Source organism: Myxine glutinosa, chromosome 8 (assembly GCF_964187855.1).
Source record: "Myxine glutinosa chromosome 8, kmMyxGlut1.1, whole genome shotgun sequence".
Classification (NCBI taxonomy): domain Eukaryota; kingdom Metazoa; phylum Chordata; class Myxini; order Myxiniformes; family Myxinidae; genus Myxine; species Myxine glutinosa.
The window spans coordinates 75621584-75639666 of record NC_136268.1 but is presented as its reverse complement, the minus strand read 5'-3'; the positions used below and the strand labels follow the sequence as shown (position 1 = coordinate 75639666).

The 18083-nt window shown below is 43.9% G+C and overlaps 1 long non-coding RNA gene across 1 annotated transcript; it reads left to right on the top strand.

The window, feature by feature from the left end:
• Positions 1-15621: 15621 nt before the first annotated feature.
• LOC144893156 (uncharacterized) lies at positions 15622-15868 on the top strand. The gene is made up of 2 exons (XR_013624216.1): positions 15622-15722; positions 15821-15868. It is a non-coding gene; the product is annotated as an uncharacterized LOC144893156 (long non-coding RNA).
• Positions 15869-18083: the final 2215 nt, after the last annotated feature.

Genomic DNA, 18083 nt, shown 5'->3' with positions numbered 1-18083 from the left:
AGGTCGAGCTTGCAAATTCCACACTGTAGCTTTAGGACTACGTAGGTCGTAGAGGGTCCCACATAAAAAAACAGAAGAATATTAATGTGGAACCTCCATTATTGATTGTGGAAACTACAAAATATGCATCAATTCATCAGGAAAGTACAAAATATGGGTCCCAAAATCCTGCTCTGCCGCTCTATCTCAACCTCTCTCTATTCTCTTCACCCTCTCTTTTGCTCAAGGTCATCTGCCATCTGCTTGGAAATGTGCCAACATTACCGCTTTACACAAACAAGGTACAAAAACAGATCCTTGCAACTACAGACCAATCAGCAAAGTCATGGAATCCATCATTGCTTCGGACATCAAATCTTTCCTCTTCTCCAATGGCTTGATCTCTGATCAACAATTTGGATTCAGACCTGGTCATTCTACTCTGGACATGTTGCTTCGGCTGTCTCAACAATGGATGGAGGTCCTCAATTGCAAACAGGAAATTAGAGCTGTCTCCCTTGACATATCACATGCCTTCGATACAGTCTGGCACCCTGCTCTGCTCACCAAACTATCCTCCTATGGTATCCATGGAAATCTCCACTCTGGACATGTTGCTTCGGCTGTCTCAACAATGGATGGAGGTCCTCAATTCCAAACAGGAAATTAGAGCTGTCTCCCTTGACATATCACATGCCTTCAATACAGTCTGGCACCCTGCTCTGCTCACCAAACTATCCTCCTATGGTATCCATGGAAATCTCCACGCATGGCTGGCGGACTTCCTCTCTAGTCGTGGTCAACATGTGGCCCTGAATGGATTTCTCTCATCTCCCTTTCCTGTTCAGGCTGGAGTTCCCCAAGGCAGTGTTCTGGGCCCTGTGCTTTTTCTGGTCTTCATCAATGATCTCTCTGACTCTCTTGAAAATCCTCTCTATCTCTTTGCTGATGACTCCACTCTCTGCCGCTCCATTCCTCATCCCTCGGATCGGCAGTCTGCAGCCTCCTCACTCTCTGCAGAGCTGGACAAAATCACAGACTGGGCAAACAAGTGGAACATGTCTTTCAATCCTGATAAATCTCACACTCTTACGATGTCTCTCCGAAAAGACCGACTGGACAACCCTCCCATCCACTTTCTGAATAATCCTCTCCAAGGAGTTCTGTCACTCAAGCTTTTGGGTCTCACTATCTGCCATGATCTTTCCTGGGAAAACCACATTTCAAATCTGGCCTCCAAAGCCAGTCGCCGACTGGGCATCCTCCGTCGTGCGAAGTCCTTCCTTGGCACACCTGAGCTCCTCACCACATACAAGGCTTTCATCCGCAGCTCAATGGAATACTGCTCTCCCCTCTGGGCTGGTACTCCTGCCTCACACCTAGCTCGTCTACACGCTGTTGAAACCAAAGCATTCAGAATCATTGGAATCTCCCTGCGATGAAGCTAACTCCGAGGGCCTTTCACTTACTCACCGTAGACAGGTTGGTGGTCTTTCCGTCTTCTACCGACTCCTCTCTGGCCTTGCTCCCCCAGCTCTCTCTGGGCTCTGTCCCCCAAATATTCCTACAGGTCGCATAAGATCTGCCTGCAACCCTCTTATGGTTAAACTGCCAAAATCAAGACTCTCTGCTCACCTTCACTCCTTCATTCCTCTTTTCTCCCACCTCTGGAACAAACTCCCTCACTCTCTTAAATCCCACTCCTCCCTCCAGGTCTTTAAAACAGCTGTTCACCACCATCTCTTATCTTCCCCAATCCAAAACCTTGATCTTTTCCACCCCCGCTAATTTCACCCCAAATCCACTGTTTTGAAATACCAACTTCTTTCCTGGAAGTCTTTGCAGTGTCCTTGTGTTTTATACTTCTCCCACCATCCCCTCCTTCCCACACCTCCTCCCCCCCAAGCCCTCTTCCTCCCACAGATCTGCCGATGTCCCTGCTCTCAAATGTTGTGTTTGTGTGCTTCCCCTTCTCTCCCCATCTTGTCTACCGCTCCTCTTTTTATATACTTTGTTTGTCTGTTTGATTTGTTTGTGTGACAAATGTTAGCTCTTTCACGAGCCTCGAGTCTGCATACAAAAAAAAACAATTACTGAAGCCTCTGGCAGATGAACACGACCATCCAAAGAAATACAGATGGCATTTTTAATGGGGAAAAGCTGCTCTATGGCATAATATAATGCACATTCAGAACGAAATAACGAGTACTGCAATAATATTGTTCCCTCATTTAAAAGTTGTAACCATTTCCGACTTTCTGCACAAACCTGCCAAAGTGAAACTCGTGAAAACAACAAGCATCGTTTATAATACAAGCAGATTGTGCAAGAGAGGGCATTATAAGGTAACCGTGGAGGAAAAGGAAAAATATCTCCACAATTTCAAATTGAGAACCAGCTTGCTGGGATGAATGATCCCGGTGTGTACCCCGATTTAAAATAGGTACACCGTATCCCTGCGCATCGTAAGAGGCGACTAAGGGTTGGCGTCAGGAAGAGCATCCGGCCATAAAATCATTGCCTCAAACAGGGAACCATGATTGTCATGGGGCCTGCAAGGCTAACCACCGCACTAGTGGGGAAAAATGGCCTTAAAACGCTCATTCATTCATATTTCATTGTCTAATTCTATTGTTCAATAATTATTCAATATGTCTTAGACAACATGTTACTGTTCTTTGGTTTCCCTTGGGACTCAGAATAAATTAAATTATAAGTTACAGGCCAAGTAATTTACACCATCAGTGTCCTAATGCATGTACCCCTTGTGTTTGTTGTGCATATGCAAAAATTGCAGTTTTTTTAGGACATGTAACTACTAATTGTCATGTGACACCTGAACGGTAAGTCCGATTTTGACGTATGTGGTATCAAAATTTGCGCAACACCGCAGAGAAAAAAGGTTTTAGAAAAGAATTGGAAATCCCCAGCCGTTGTGAAAAAATATATATACATATATACAAACTATATACAGACTTGGCATTTAATATTGAATATATATTTTTTCTTGACTTGGGTTTACTTTCTTAACTCTGTATATCAATCTGGTGAGTTTCTTTTACACTTTGGTGTTTTATTTGTTAAAAGAACCATGTCACTGATTGTCTGTCGCAGCAAGAAGTCAACAACAGGATTATATCACAGGTGGCGTGGCAAAATGTACGGACAGGTGCATTTGATGATTGGCTTCACAGTCGGGTATACAAGGGTTGTTGCGTTCTGTATTAGTGAAAAACAACTGCTGCACATCTACAAAAGTTATTGCCGCTTCCTCTGGAGATGGTCCGTCAACTCGACAATGCTGTTTGTCATGGAGTGGTGGCTTTACGAAATTACGGCATGAAACAGCGTGCTATTGCTGGGCAGTATGGCTTCACTCAAGGTCAGGTGTCAAAGATCCTGAAAGGAAATGCTCAGAGGGGTGTCCCTACTCCAATACCTAGGCCATGACGTCCCCGCAGAACCACAAGGAGGGATGATAGCCAGCTGCACCGGTTAGTCCGCAATGGCCGTACCAAGTCAGCTAATCGGCTTAGGGCTGAGTGGCAGCAACTGACAAATGTGCCTGTATCCAGAAGGCTAGTCAACCAACGACTGGTTCAAGCAGGCTATCGTGCCAGGCGTCCCCTGAGAAAGCCACGCCTGACCAGACAATACCACCAGCGCCAATTGCAGTGGGCCAGAGAGCACCGTCAATGGCAGCCAGGACACTGGAATCACGTGATCTTCAGTGGCGAGTCTAGATTTCTGGTCTATCTTCAAGATGGCCGCGTCCGAGTGCGCAGACAAGTGCATGAAGCCTACAACAAAGATTGTATAGTGATAAGAGTCCAAGCTGGAGGTGGTGGGGTGACCGTTTGGGCTGCTTTTCATGCAGGGGGCAAAACTGACCTGGTTGTTCTGAATGGAAACCTGAACCAGTTCAAGTACAGGGCCATTCTGGAAGAAACATTGCTTCCATTTGCTCGTGCAGCCTTTCGAGGAAACTTTGTCTTCCAAGATGACAATGCACGGCCTCATCATGCTCGCATGATCCAACACTTTCTTGCTGACCGTGGTGTGGAGCATATGGAGTGGCCTGCCATGTCCCCGGATATGAATCCGATAGAGAACTTGTGGGCAGAATTAACGCGTCAAATCGACCACTTGGACCAGCAGCCGACCTCTGTGCGTGAATTGCAGCAGGCTATTGTCACTGCGTGGCAAGCGATTCCTGTCCAAACCTTGACAAATCTCGTGAACAGCATGCCTCAACGTGTACGTGCTCTCCTGAATGCTCGTGGGGGTTACACGAAGTACTGAACTGTAATTTTACTGTCTGTAATCCCAGTCGTAATTTAACTTTTGTTTTTGTTGAAAAAAAATTGGGCTAATGTGCAAAATAAAGAGATACTTCTGGAACCCGTACAGAAGTTTATCACAGTACTGTCCACGAATTGAGTTCGATATCAGTTTACATCACTTTCAAGGATCAATTTATTTGTTTCGAAATGTAAAATGTGGTTTTTGTTTCTTTTAAAGGTCACATCAACAAAATCTAGAATAATTTCAACATAATTCCAATGAACTTTTGGTTCTAAGACATCTTGAAAAGTAAGTTCACCCCCACAAAAAAAATATGCCATATTAAATGCCAAGTCTGTATATATACAGTCACGTGAAAAAGTAAATACACCCCATGTAAAGTTTTGACTTTTTCAACATATTTCAACATACAGCTACTTGATCTTCATTTCAACAATATTGATAGATAAAGGTGATATAATATAACAGATATCATGAAACATTTACATTTTGAAGTCCATTGTAGAATTTAAATAAACATAAATGCAAATTTTGCATGTGGAAAAAGTAAGTACATTAAAAAGTAAGCATTAAATCTCAAAGCAACTTCCAAAATATTGAGCCTTTTCGTTAGTTGGTGGCCAAATGCCAAATTATTTCCATGGATTAAGCACATTGTAAACAATCTTGTCGCATGAAGACCATTCCCAGTCAACAAGCTCAGTAGCGGCTGCAAGGAGCACTATTAATGGCAAATATCCAAAGGCAGATCGAATTGGATGTCCAATTTCATTCGAAGGATGAATGCAAGCACATAAAAGGAGGGTTTTAAATTCACTGTGAAATTCATTGTCTCCTTGTATTGTTGAAAACACCAAACTGGCATTTTATAATTGGATAGCCAGGGTCAAGTAAATGTCTTCAGACACTGTTGTGGATTAAATATGGGAAATATGGGAAAATATGGGAAATAACAAAAAAACAAAAGAAGATGTGCAGTCGATAAGGGGAAGGATAGTATATTGTCCCGAAGGTGTAAAGCAATGCCAAATCAATGTTATGTAGAAATATGCTTACAGAACATGTCAACGTGTTTAGGGTCTAAGGCTCATGTAAGAGTGTGTACATGTGTAGTAACTTCTAGTTTTACATGCATAATTTTCTACATAAACACAGTGCAGGCAGAATCAATTCACCAAGCTCATTCCTCACCTACTGGTGCGCTCCTAGCGGGCATGGTATAAAACCAGGAACAACCAATCAACTCTGAATGCTTGAGAGAAGCACGAGGGCGAAGAAGAAGAAGCTGTGTTGCGCAGACTTTCGACTCTCGAGGAGTTTTGAGCTAAAAGGGCGTGATTACATGGAGCAGATAAATATGGAAATGGAGCAGATAAACTTCCCTGAAAATGTCTGCTGCTCTTCGTCTGCTCCAATCGGCTCTTCTGATCATGTGCTTGTTAAAGTGGCCATCTCTCTGACCATTCTCAGAGAGCCTCCTCAGCGTCGACGAGTCTGGCATTTCACTCAGGCCAACTGGCACGGTCTTCAAGCAGCCATCAATCATCTGGACTGGTGTCCCATCTCTACTGCCTCTGACATAAATTCTTCCTGGGAATTCTTCCAAAGCAAACTGCTCTCTCATGCACAGATTTATCCCATCTCGTCTTCTGTTGTCATACCCTTCCTCCCGTCCATGGTACACGGAATCTTGTGGTGAGGCTATTGCCCAGAAACAACTTGCTTTCGTCTCCTGGAAAGCAAATCCAACGGAAGGAAATCTCATTTCCTTTCACAAAGCCCGAAACAAGTGTGTGTCCACCCTCAGGAGAGCCAGGAAACAATATCTCTCCATTCTCAGGACCGAACTCTCTTATCTGTCTCCCTCTTCCAAATCCTGGTGGCGTCTGGTCAAATCTGTTTCTGGTGTTTGTTCACCCTCCATCCCCTCCCTCACCTCAAATGGCCACACGGCTGACTCTGCACGTGAAAAAGCTGAATGCCTCAACTCTGTGTTTGCCTCTAAATCTTGTGTCCCAAACCCATCCCTCTCTGTACCCACCGTACCCAGTCGTACCCAGCTGCTCCTGGACTCTGTGTCCTTTCCTCCTGACAAGGTGGAAAGGTTTCTGTCAACCCTCGACTCGGATTCTGCAACTGGACCTGACGGCATCAGCCCACGGGTCCTAAAATCCTGTTCTTCCGCTCTTTCACTCGCTCTCTCTGTTCTCTTCACCCTCTCTTTTGCTCAAGGTCATGTTCCATCTGCTTGGAAATCTGCCAACATCACCGCTTTGCACAAAAAAGGTGTAAAAACAGATCCCAGCAACTACAGACCAATCAGCCTTCTCCCAATTATCAGCAAAGTCATGGAATCCATCATTGCTTCAGATATGAAATCTTTCCTCTTCTCCAATGGCTTGATCTCTGATCATCAATTTGGTTTCAGACCTGGACACTCGACTCTGGACATGCTGCTTCTGCTTTCTCAACAATGGATGGAGGTCCTCAATGCCAAACAGGAAATTAGAGCAGTCTCCCTTGACATATCACGTGCCTTCGATACGGTCTGGCACCCCGCTCTGCTCACCAAACTCTCCTCTTTTGGTATCCATGGAAATCTCCACGCATGGCTGGCGGACTTCCTCTCTAGTCGTAGTCAACGTGTGGCCCTGAATGGGTTTCTGTACCTCTGTATCTCTTTGCTGATGACTCTACTCTCTGTCGCTCCATTCTTCATCCCTCAGATCGGCAGTCTGCAGCCTCCTCACTCTCTGCAGACCTGCACAAAATCACAGACTGGGCAAACAAGTGGAACATGTCTTTCAATCCTGACAAATCTCACACTCTTACGATGTCTCTCCGAAAAGACCGACTGGACAACCCTCCCATCCACTTTCTGAATAATCCTCTCCAAGGAGTTCTGTCACTCAAGCTTTTGGGTCTCACTATCTGCCATGATCTTTCCTGGGAAAACCACATTTCAAATCTGGCCTCCAAAGCCAGTCGCCGACTGGGCATCCTCCGTCGTGCGAAGTCCTTCCTTGGCACACCTGAGCTCCTCACCACATACAAGGCTTTCATCCGCAGCTCAATGGAATACTGCTCTCCCCTCTGGGCTGGTACTCCTGCCTCACACCTAGCTCGTCTACACGCTGTTGAAACCAAAGCATTCAGAATCATTGGAATCTCCCTGCGATGAAGCTAACTCAAAGGGCCTCTCACTCACTCACCGCAAGCAGGTTGGTGGTCTTTGCGTCTTCTACCGACTCCTCTCTGGCCTTGCCCCCCCCAGCTCTCTCTGGGCTCTGTCCCGCAAATATTCCTACAGGTCGCACAAGATCTGCCTGCAACCCTCTTATGGTCAAACTGCCAAAATCAAGACTCTCTGCTCACCTTCACTCCTTCATTCCTCTTTTCTCCTGCCTCTGGAACAAACTCCCTCACTCTCTTCAATCCCACTCCACCTTCCAGGTCTTTAAACAGCTGTTCACTACCATCTCTTATCTTCCCCCATCCAAAACCTTGATCTTTTCTACCCCCGCTAATTTCACCCCAATTCCACTTTTTTGAAATACCAACTTCTGTCCTGGAAGTCCTTGGTGTCCTTGTGTTTTATACTTCTCCCTCCCCCCCCCCCCCCCTTCCCACGCCTCCTCCCCCCAAGCCCTCTCCCTTCCACACATCTCCCTGCTCTCAAATGTTGTGTTTGTGTGCTTCCCCTTCTCTCCCCATCTTGTTTTCCGCTCCCTCTTTTTATATATTTTGTTTGTCTGGTTGATTTGTTTGTGAAGTAAATGTTAGCTCTTTCACGAGCCTCGATTCAGTATACAAAAAAAAAAAAAAAAAAAAAATTTGTATTTTACTGTTTGTTGGTTTCCCTCGGGATGATCAGCAGAGTGCTACTTCATCACCCACTTGCTGTTCACAATAACCCGACAAACTTTTCTACCTCTCGGGGTTATTTTCTTTTCTTCCGCCATTTTAGACCACTCTTTGCCGGTGGAATAATCATTTTGTTTAACCACGGCACTGGTCAGACCAAAGAATTGGTATTTTCGTCTCCTGAAAATCAACATTTCATGACAGGTTTACCCGCCAAGACTTTCAACCAGCTTTTAGGCATTGGCTGCGTCTTGGTGGAACATCCACCTTTACTCCCGTTTCGCCATGTTCGTCGAGCGTAATGGAGATGGAGGATTGCCATGATGCATGTAACCACCGTATGACCACACGCGAGATGAAATTCATGCACCCATAATTTCTACACATCGATCACATGCAGAACTAGATGGTATTCATAGAACTAGTGAGGTACCCGTGCTACGCATGGGTGGGAGGCCAAGAGCAAACAGACAATGCAGAAATGGCGAATGCTAAAGCATGAAACCAATAAATTTCACATTCCTGTAGCACCTTCAGTTGCATGTCAGACATGGACAGCAAGTTCGTGAAGGTTGTGGAAGTGTAAAATTTATCTATGAATCAAGTAATTTTTATGAGCTCCAACCTATAAAAATCGTGTTTGGGACCTGTACACCTCGCGACCAAATTTTGTGTAGATTAATTATCGCTGGCACTGACCAAATTTGCTTTCATTAAAGGAAATTGGTAGATCTCTTCTTCATGGTAAAATCATTTATGACTAAGGGTAATATACAGATGGGATGTTTTTTGGAAATAATGTAATGTTGGATTTAGTATGTCTTACTGAAGTTCCATGAGTTTCATAAGTAAAAATGTTGTTTTTCTTGGTACGGCTGACAGCTGGCGTCACAATGTCTGAGAGGAGTAAAATTAGTATTCAGAACTGTCCATTGTTTGGTAAAACTAATTACTATCGATGCTTGCTTGTCCTGCGCTTGGCAAACAAGTTTCTTTCGTTGTGACTAATCAACTCAGTACGAGGTCTAAAGCTACCATTGTTTTGATAAGTAAATGCAAAATACTTGGTAATTATTTGCAGAGTTAGACAAAGAGTTCCCTGACACAATAGAAGTGGATGATTTACTCTATTTCCACTGACAAATTAATCTAATAACTAGTTTTGAAAATTTGTGTATAGAACTATAAAAAATTGCATGCAGTATTGAGTTTTAAAACAAAACTAAACTGAACAACGGTTCGGAGATAATATACCTGTAATTCATACAATTGCATGTAGGTTTACTCCATCCGGGTAGCTTTCTCTGGCATTCTGGCCCAAGACGTTCTCAGTAAATCTTTTGTTATATATATATATATATATATATATATATATATATATATATATATATATATATATATATATATATACATATATAATTATAGATATATATATATATATATATATATATATATATATATATATATATATATATATATATATATATATATATATATATATATACAGTATATATATACAGACTTGGCATTTAATATGGAATATTTTTTTGTGGGGGTGAACTTACTTTTCAAGATGTCTTAGAACCAAAAGTTCATTGGAATTATGTTGAAATTATTCTAGATTTTGTTAATGTGACCTTTAAAAGAAACAAAAACCACATTTGACATTTCGAAAAAAATAAATTGATCCTTGAAAGTGATGTAAACTGATATCGAACTCAATTCATGGATAGTACTGTGTTAAACTTCTGTGCGTTTTCCAGAAGTATCTCTTTATTTTGCACATTAGCCAAAATTTTTTTTAACAAAAACAAAAGTTAAATTACGACTGGGATTACCGACAGTGAAATTACAGTTCAGTACTTCGTGTAACCCCCACGAGCATTCAGGAGAGCACGTACACGTTGAGGCATGCTGTTCACGAGATTTGCCAAGGTTTGGACAGGAATCGCTTGCCATGCAGTTACAATAGCCTTCTGCAATTCACGCACAGAGGTCGGCTGCTGGTCCAAGTTGTCGATTTGACACGTTAATTCTGCCCACAAGTTCTCTATCGGATTCATATCCGGGGACATGGCAGGGCACTCCATATGCTCTACACCACGGTCAGCAAGAAAGTGTTGGATCATGCGAGCACGATGAGGCCGTGCATTGTCATCTTGGAAGACAAAGTTTCCTCGAAAGGCTGCACGAGCAAATGGAAGCAATGTTTCTTCCAGAATGGCCCTGTACTTGAACTGGTTCAGGTTTCCATTCAGAACAACCAGGTCAGTTTTGCCCCCTGCATGAAAAGCAGCCCAAACGGTCACCCCACCACCTCCAGCTTGGACTCTTGGCACTATACAATCTTTGTTGTAGGCTTCATACACTTGTCTGCGCACTCGGACACGGCCATCTTGACGATAGACCAGAAATCTAGACTCGTCACTGAAGGTCACATGAGTCCAGTGTCCTGGCTGCCATTGACGGTGCTCTCTGGCCCACTGCAATCGGCGCTGGCTGTGTTGTCTGGTCAGGCGTGGCTTTCTCAGGGGACGCCTGGCACGATAGCTTGCTTGAACCAGTCGTTGGTTGACTCGCCTTCTGGATACAGGCACATTTGTCAGTTGCTGCCACTCAGCCCTCAGCCGATTAGCTGACTTGGTACGGCCATTGCGGACTAACCAGTGCAGCTGGCGATCATCCCTCCTTGTGGTTCTGCGGGGACGTCCTGGCCTCGGTATTGGAGTAGGGACACCCCTCTGAGCATTTCGTTTCAGGATCTTTGACACCTGACCTTGAGTGATGCCATACTGCCGAGCAATAGCACGCTCTTTCATGCTGTAATTTCGTAAAGCCACCACTCTATGACAAACAGCATTGTCGAGTTGACGGACCATCTCCAGAGGAAGCGGCAATAACGTTTGGAGACGTGCAGCAGTTGTTTTCCACTAATACAGAACGCAACAACCCTTGTATACCCGACTGTGAAGCCAATCGTCAAATGCACTTGTCCGTACATTTTGCTACGCCACCTGTGATATAATCCTGTTGTTGACTTCTTGCTGCGACAGACAATCAGTGACATGGTTCTTTTAACAAATAAATCACCAAGTGTAAAAGAAACTCACCAGATTGATATACTGAGTTAAGAAAGTAAACCCAAGTCAAGAAAAAAAAAATATTCCATATTAAATGCCAAGTCTGTATATAGATATAGTGTATATATATATAGATAGTGTATATATATATATATAGATAGTGTATATATATATATATATATATATATATATATATATATATATATATATATATATATATAGGTTTACTTTTCTTACACTGCAAAATATATATATATGTTTACTTTTCTTCCACTGCAAAATATATATAGGTTTTGTAATGTAATGTTATATGATATTCGATTTAATAGTGTTAAAATAAGTTTTGCGGTTGACAAAGATGAATTTGATATGCTTATTTCTAAGATAATATTTAAAGTTTAATTAGTAAATATATATAAAGTTTTTTGTAGTTGCATTCACATGAAGTGAATGACTTTACATGTCCTTGAAAATCTCCAAGCAGAATTGGGAGAATCTTGGCGCCGTAGAGCCTGGTGCTAACAAAGGAAGGACATATCTTCCTCATTAAGGATATTTTAATATGCATTTCTCAATCTCTTCTCACTCAGCGGGATATCCCTCTGACTCGACCAATCACATTGTATCCCTCGATCCTTGCCCCTCCCACCTCATTATTTCATTCCACCAATCCCCACCTCCCTCATCCCTCCTACCTACACTTTGCTCAACCAATCCTACTGCTCTCCTCCCCTTTTTTGTAGCAACCAATCCCATCTTCGCTCCTCCCTCTCCACTTTCTCCTCCCACTTTGCATTAGTATAAAGGTCAGGACTGACGTCAAATATTAGGATGTTTCACTTGGTTGGTCGATTCTGTATGTTTACACTGTATATTGACTGTACACTATGCATGTTATGTGATTTGGTATGACAATTCCTTTGTACATCTCCATTGTACCAGGATTTTCACTTAGGACTTTGATCTTGGATTTTGTTGGGTATCTTGGAATGTGCTTTTCGTGAATTGCAGTATGTTTTTCTTGGTTTGATAAGGGTTATTGTTTTCGTGCTGTGTATTTCCTTGTAAACAAAAGTGATATCCTCCTCGGGAATTAAAACTTGTGATTCTTCTTCTGACAAAAGTTTTTGGACATTGAATTCTTGATTCATCTATTACATACTGTCTAAAACTGTCATGTCTTCCATGAAAAACGTACCCGTTGGCAAACAAACGGGTACGTTTGTTCCATACCCAGTCAATGGCGAATCTGCATATGGCTATCCACGAATTCATGTTTAGAAAGTAGAAACCATCATGGCATTTCATCATTCACTTGAACTCGATATCTCTTTTTTCATTCCAAACAGCATAACTCCAATCACAAATGAAATAACATTAATATTAAAAATAAACTTTTAACAACATTGGTGACATAAACAAATATTTAAATCCTGATGTGAAGTTCCGTATGGTTGGGTGAATACAATTACGAATTCAAAATCCTAATTGTATTCACTAAATTTCAATCATCAATTGATACTTTACCAAAATGATTAACACGATTAACGTTTAACGATTTAACATTACGAGTGAATGACGGTTGTATTTGGATATTATCAAACCCGTGCATTGCCGTCATCTGTCCACTTCCGCATTCACGGCAGGTTCATAATTGTCATCAAAATCTAAATAGTATTTGTAGAATTTTAATAAAAGCCACATCACTGTTCATATCGGTAAATATTATTCCATCGTGTTTGGAAAAACTGGAAAATTGGAAAACTTGGAAAAAATGGAAAAACAATATAGCCTATTTTACTCCCAGGCATTCTAGGAATACCCACCCAAAATATCGTTGCGATCGGTTGAGCCGTTTTTGCGGTACCTTCGAACAGACAGATGGACATTTGGTGAATTATAGTAAGATACTTACTCTGCGCAATCAACTTGGTGCGAACCAAATCTTCTGTTTTTGAAGTGTTTTTTTTCTTTAATCCAATGTGGCCTCAGACCATGTGAGCAATTACATCATAAATTTATATTCTCTAATATAATTGTTGCGTAGATCACGCTCAATAAATTTCAAACTGATCAGACTAGTGTTTTCCCTGTCGAATTATGACGTCATAATTATGGCACCAATGCCGTCATCCTTAACAACACCTATTCCCCATGGGGAGTACTTGGCAATGAGCCCCGTTTCAATTTTTTCCATGGAGCGGTTTCGGAGATATAAAGGTGCAACGTTTTTCGATTTTTCCAAGATGGTGCCTGTACCACGTGACCTATGATGTCATAAATATCATTAAAATAATCTACAGGAGGGGGCACTCCTATGGTACAAATTTTGTGTACATCGGACTAACAGTTGCAGAAAAAAAAAATCATACTGATCAGAACAAGCATTGTACTTGTCGAATTATGACATCATAATTAAGGCACAGATAACATAATCATCAACATATCTTATTCCCCGTGGGGAGGACTTGACAATGAGCCATGTTTTTTCCATTGAGCGGTTTGGGAGATATAGAGGTGTAACATTTTTCCAAGATGGCGTCCGTACCACGTGACCTATGACATCATAATTATGAATAAAAAAAATTATACAGGGGGAGGCACTCCTATGGTAAAATTTCGTGTCAATCAGACCAACGATTTCCGAGAAAATGAATTCTAACGATAACAATGTGACTGTGTCACCAATATGCCTCTACATAGTCCCACAACGGGTAGATGCTCTCGTTCACTGTCCTAAAAATAAACAAGTTTGAATCTAAATCCCTTCAGCTGTTGTCAAGTATCACATTTTTACCCGACATGACAGGTTTCACATCAATCGGCGGAGCAGTTTCAGAGAAGGGATTTATTTAAATATCGGCTTTCAGGCTAATATGGCTGCCATACCACATGAAATATGACCTTAAAAATGTACACTCTGCAAAAGGATGGGTAGGGGATCATGTTTGTGAAGTTTCGTGTTGATTAGATAAGGTTCGTTTTTCTATCCAAGATGGCTGCCAAACCACGTGACCTATGACATCATTATTTTCCAACGATATGCAACAATGGTGTTAGATGATATTTGTAAAATTTCGCATCGATAGGGTGAGCGGTTTCAGAGATATAATTGTTTAATATTTTCTTTCAATCCAATATGGCTGCCACACCATGTGACCAATGATGTTTTTGTGATCATCTTTTAATCGCCAAGCCTAGTCAATGACACCCGCAAAGTTTCGAGTCAATCGATTTGGTGGTTTGGGAGAAGATATTTTTTGAAGGTTTTAGGTTAAATCCAATATGGCTGCCAAACCATGTGACCTATGATGTCATAAATTTGATATTTCAATAAAATTGGGTCATAGATCATGTGCATGCAATTTCAGATTTTTAGGATAAGGAATTCGATTAAAACATTTTTCGCTGTTATACCACTTCACCTATGATGTCATTATCATGCTTTTGTTCCCCATTGGGAGTATTGACAAAGTGCCAAGTTTAAAATGTTTCCATTCAGCAGGTTCCGAGAAATATATTTTTAATTATTTGCTTTTAATCCAAGATGGCTGCCATACCACTTGACATCTGACGTCACAATTATCATAAAAACATTTTGCATGGGTGCCACTCCTACCCTGATAGTTTCATCTCAATCGGACATATGGCTGCTGAGAAAAACGAGGTTTAGCCTGTATGGACGGACAGATGGACAACCCGAAAACATAATACTTCTGGCAACTTCGTCGGCAGAGGCATAAAAATTCAGACACGCCACATGTACACACGTACGTCACATGTATGGATGCAAGTGAATGCCTAACCCCGCAATTCGCTTCGCAAGCGCAGAGTAACAAGCATTCTGAGTATTGCGCTGCAATACATGTCGCCTCCAGGCAGTCTGTCGTCCGGAAAACTGTTGGGGAAATTACCAAGGGTTATTTATCCACAGGTTCTGAATCGTTCCCATTCGCTAATTACCTCAGGACGGGCTCACCTGTGATTCGCACTCGAGACTTCGATTTATACGCCTTGCAGACAGGTCAGCAGAAGCACGAGAAAATAAGTTGGTGATAAAGAACCTTTCAAGTCGCTAAATATCAGTAATTTATTATATTTTCCGGTTCACGATCCAAATAAGTTGTTGATAAAGAACCTTTCGAGTCGCTAAATATCAGTAATTTATTATATTCTCCAGTTCACGATCAATGATCGATGTGTATATATATGTTGCTCGGCTTGGCTCCACCCCTCCCCGAAAGTGCGCGCTGTGTCACGCTATTGACGTTCGCGAGACGAGGCTGAGGGCGAGCATTGCGGCTTGAGGAGAACTCGAGAGTAAACAAGAGATATCCATGTAGTGAAATCGTATCCGTACTGAACCCGGGTGGGGATGCTCGCTGCTCGCTGTCATTGTTGTCCCCACTAGGGGCGTGACTATAAGACCCGTTGCTGTGTCAGTGCTCCGAGACTTCTCCCTTGTGACATGTTACATCGGTAGCCTCGTTAATGGTACGCCTTTATAGAATATCTAGCTTGCTTGCATTGACTGATATGAATGGCTTTATGAGATGTCGCATCGTATGCTTATTGTGTATTTCTACTTACAGGAATGATCTGATGATCTAAATGCAATTAAACCAAACCGTTGGACTAAAGTTGTGCGGACCTGAATGGTTTTCCACAACACTTAATTGCATTTAAGATCTGCTGACATGGCTGGCAACAAGACGTTGACGGTGTCCATTTTCAGCGCCGACCCACAAGCCACGGACGGAGGCTTGCAACTCAAGCACTGGCTCCGACAACTGGAGCATCTCTTTGATGAGCCTGAGACCGCTCCGACGCCTGCCGCGAAGCTGGCAATATTACACTCAAAAATCGACTACCGGGTCTACCACGCGGTCGCTCAATGCACGACGTATGATCTTACCATCGCGGAGCTCAAGCGGCTTTATATAAAAGAAAAAAGCCCTGTGTATGCACGTTATTTGCTGCAGACGCGGCGGCAGCAGCCCAACGAGCCTATGGATCATTACGCCCAGGAGCTCCGGCAGCTCATGCTGGACAGCGCCAAGGAGCCACGGACTCCCGAGCAGGCTAAAGATGATCGACTTTTAGATGCCTTCATAGCAGGGGTCTCCTCCCAGGAACTACGTCTCAAACTCTTGGAGAAGACCGACCTGACCTTCGCTACGGCGGTTGAGCAAGCGACGGTGTATACCGAAGCGCGGATGCAATCGAACGCCTATGATCGCACGCGCCTTTTGGCGGGCACCTCACTACACGCCCGGCCGGAGAGTACCACTGACGAGGACGTGGATCCGCCTGCTGAACTCCGGGAGGCTCCGGAGGATGACCCTACCCTGACAGCTGCCGTTACGACCAGCAGACCCAAGGCCTTGCGCGGGGCCGCATGTTTTTTTTGTGGAGGGCCTCGTCATGCCCGAGTCGTGTGTCCGGCACGTGACGCTATTTGCCATTTGTGCTCGCTAAAGGGACATTACGCGAAAGTGTGCAAGAAATCGGCACGCGGCTCGCGGCCCTTCGACTCGCGCAGCCGCGGTCGCGCAGGCGCGGCAACCTTGAACGGGCTTGTAGCAGAACCCACGAGCCCAGCGCCTTACCCGACTTCGAAGGGGAGGGCCCCTCTCCGCGGCCCGCTGGGCGCGCAGACAACCTTGACTGGCGCCACCGGACAGCCACCAACGTCTCATTCTCCATCGGGGACAAAGGCCGCGTCCTTGGCCAAACCTCGAGCCACGCAAGGGAAGAAACAGCTTTCGAATACTACGGAAGCCTTTTGTCAAAGCGACCAAACGAAAAAGGCGATTTCGAATACTACTACGGAAGCCTTTTGTCAAAGCGACCAAACGAAAAAGGCGATTTCGAATACTACGGAAGCCTTTTGTCAAAGCGACCAAACGAAAAAGGCGATTTCGGCTACAACGGAAGCCTTTATCTGCCAGGAGTGTCAAAAGGCGATGCCACATACTACGGAGGCCTTTTCTCGTCGGATTTTGAATCGCGAAACACCGGAATGCTGGGGAAAGCCCTCTGATGACGATAATGGATTCCCCATGGTCAACGCAGACACCGGCCACGATCGCAAAACTGCTGCTGGTGTAGGATCCACCCGCGAGGCTGGTCCGACCCATTCGGGGGGCTCAGTCCCGCTCCCAGCTGCCTCGTCTGGCCTGGCTCAAGCCCTTATTCCCCTTATGGTTGAGGGCCATTGTGTTCAGGCCTTGGTGGACACCGGATCTACGGATAGTTTTATCGACCAGCGACTTGTGCTCAGGCATGGATGGCGGATCGGGCGGTCTACGAGACGGATCTTCATGGCTTCCCAGGGACTCCGGCTTAGCACAAAAGGGGAATGCCGATTGAAACTAGTGCTAAAGGGACGGGTTTTCCCTGATGTACACCTTATGGTTTTACCCGCTTTATGTGCTGATATTCTGCTAGGACACGATTTTCTTAAGCTGCATGGACGTCTGGTAATGGAGTTCGGTGGGCCTGACACTCTTGTTGTGGGGGCGGACGACGCGCTAACTGTGTGCGCCCTAGCACAAATGGACGTCCGTCCGCTTTCACTGTTCCCCAATCTAACCTCCGACTGTACCCCTGTCGCGGTAAAATTGAGACGCTACTCTCGCGCGGACATGCAATTCATTGCGGACGAAACGACTCAGCTCTTGAAAGACGGCATCATAGAACCTAGTAGGTCGCCGTGGCGTGCCCAGGTCTTAGTGGTGCGCAGTGAGGCCCATCGCAAACGCATGGTGATCGACTATTCCCAAACGATTAACCGCTTTACACAGCTGGATGCCTACCCCCTTCCGGGGATGGACGCGCTAGTGCAACAGGTGT